Source organism: Nicotiana attenuata, unplaced genomic scaffold, assembly GCF_001879085.1.
Source record: "Nicotiana attenuata strain UT unplaced genomic scaffold, NIATTr2, whole genome shotgun sequence".
Taxonomy (NCBI): Eukaryota; Viridiplantae; Streptophyta; class Magnoliopsida; order Solanales; family Solanaceae; genus Nicotiana; species Nicotiana attenuata.
This window is the reverse complement of record NW_017673779.1, coordinates 18,592-21,357: the sequence shown is the minus strand read 5'-3', so window position 1 is coordinate 21,357 and position 2,766 is coordinate 18,592. Positions and strand designations below refer to the sequence as shown.

Genomic DNA, 2,766 nt, shown 5'->3' with positions numbered 1-2,766 from the left:
AACATAACTCATTCTTTATTGAGAAGAAATATTATTTGTTAAAGAAAAGAATATATTTAATTCTTCGAATTTTCTTAAGGTAATGAAAATAGCACGTGGAATGTGATCCTTCACTAAAATGATGCATAAATATCTCACTTGATTGATTGTTCACTAACCATATAAATGTAAGGTAATTGATGCTTTCTTTTTTTATAAGTGAAATTACCCAAACAAGAGTAATCTTAAACTCGAATCACTACAAGAAATTGGATTATTAGTGGCAACATATAGCAGCGACCTTGTAAGTTGCTACAACAGCTATATTATTAGCAGCGACATCTAAAGTCGTTGCAAAAGGATAATTTTAAGCAGGGACTTATCTTGGGTCGCATCTGATATGGCTGAAATTTTCAGCCCCTTTTGGCTCCATAATATTGTGGCGACTGTGGCGAAGTCGCCGCTAAAAGTATCTGGCAGCGACTGGGTCGCTAGTCGCTCCTATAACCTACATTTTCATTTTTAAAATAATAAGGAAAATAAAAATTAAATAAGCTAACTAAAACTTGTCTCTGGAACAGAACCCACAAAGCTGCGAGTGAAACAACATAGGAGCAGAACTCTCTCGAGAATATCGGCGCTCTCTCTCTCTACAAATTAAATTAGGTTTTCATCTAAAATTTCATCAAAATCAAAACCGCTCAAATCAAAATGTGAATCTCATTTGTCAGGTATGTTCAAATCCCTAATCTTTTCATTTTCTTTGGGAAAGAAATTGATAATCGATCGATTTCGTGCTGTGGAGGAAGAATCAAAGAAACGATTTCTGTTTAACAGAATCAAAGAAACGATAACTAGCCCTACATTTAACAGATGGAGTTTTGAAGTCTCAATTTTATGGACTTGAAGTTGTAGTTTAACAACATCGAGTGAACACCTTGTATGTTTGTTTAACAGCGTTCACTAGAAATCAAAAATTATGTAGTAGTAGGTAATCGGTTAACTTGTAAGAAATGCTATCCATTGATATACAAATATAACTAGTAAATGATTTCTGACATTATGGAAAGAATGGAGCATTTCCAATACTTACTCATACACTGATTAACAGTATATGCATAATCGGAATAACACAGTTCAAAAACAGAATGAACCAAAAAAAAAGTAAAACTATAATGATGGACAATGTCCAGAACCATAAAGATTTATATAAGAAATATTTACATTTGGGTATTTTTGTATAATGATTCTGTAAGACAATAGTTTCAACATGCAGTCAGGGATAATTATTTTTTCAGCAATTTCACTTTTGTATTCTCAGAATTCATCTCGAATTTTTCTGAGCCATTTGATAATCTACAGGAATACCAAAAGAATCACACAGAAAGAATCATTTGAAGCGTATTTGGTGTTGTTATGGTTGATTCTCGGTCTTGATAGAATCTCACCTATCTCTTTTCCTCGGTAAGTTAAAATCATTTTCTTGAGAGACGTTTTACATGTCGGCATTCAATTCAGTTTGAATTATTATATGAGCTTTTTATGTTCTTTCAGTTATGTCCTCGTACCAGTTAGATCTCGACTTTGATATCGCAATAATGTGATTTTCTCTTCCTAGGATTTGAAAGGGAGTTGTTTTCAGGCCTTGCCATAGTTCTGTTATTATTGCGTTTGATATGAAGTTTGAAAAGAATTGCAAAGGAGCAGTTTATTAAATATCTTTCTTGAATACTTAAAGCTTCTTATTTCGTAGTATCTGTTATATTTCATAGTATTTGTTATATATAGTCTCATTTTCATCAACAATATGTAGTCTCATGCTCACAGAAGGTATAGTCTCATGCTCACAGAAGCATTACAAGTTAAAACGATTGAATTGAACTAAAAGTAAGATTCATGACACTTTGAGTCTAGTTGGGTAAGATATGTTACATCTGTTTATCATTAAGGTTTATATTATGTGGTAGGTATAAATTCTTTTTATGAAACTATTTGTTTTCCTTGTTAATTAAAAGGTGTGTGAGAAGAAAAAATTGCAACAATAATTCTATTTTATTATAAGTGATTTGGTTTGTTCATCTTTCTTTGGTATGTTAGATATTATAGATATTTTGATTATTATCATCCTTCCACTCTTAATTAGGTAATCATTTATTTATTGTTGAAAATAGATATGATGGATAAAAGTTGGTTGAATATAAGGAATAGAGTCGACCAAAGGTATAGAGATGGAGTAGACAACTTTCTTAATTGGGCATTCAGTCAACCAACTGTGAACACTATGATTCGGTGTCCTTGTAAAGGGTATATGAATATCGCGTTCAAGCTAAGGGTTGGTGTAAGAGGAGATTTATTGAGGAAGGATTTCTGGGATTCTTATAAAGTGTGGGACTTGCATGGAGAAGTGTTAGTTAGAGTTGACACTTCTAATACTACAGTTAGTGATGAAGCAGAAGATGATAGCATTGAAGAGGATAATATTACTGAAATGATTCACGATGCTTGTGGATATACGAATATGGAGTATAATTATAGTAATAATTCAGTGGACAATGAAGAGCCAAATGTACATGCAACAAAGTTCTACAAATTGTTAGAAGATGCTGAGACAGAACTTTATCCTGGTTGTAAGATATTCTCGAAGTTGTCTTTTGTTGTTAAAATCCTTTGATGCACAACATTCTACCTTTTCAGCTGAGTTAAGAAATGTTCGATTAGGTTTGGCGAGTGACGGATTCCAACCTTATGGGGACATGAGTTCTAATCATAGTATTAGGCGAGTCGTAC

The 2,766-nt window shown here is 32.6% G+C and overlaps 1 long non-coding RNA gene across 1 annotated transcript; it reads left to right on the top strand.

Moving 5' to 3' along the window:
* The first annotated feature begins 564 nt into the window (after window positions 1–564).
* LOC109217254 lies at window positions 565–1,697 on the top strand. Its single transcript, XR_002066611.1, has 2 exons — window positions 565–710; window positions 1,342–1,697. It is a non-coding gene; the product is annotated as an uncharacterized LOC109217254 (long non-coding RNA).
* The last annotated feature ends 1,069 nt before the right edge of the window (window positions 1,698–2,766 follow it).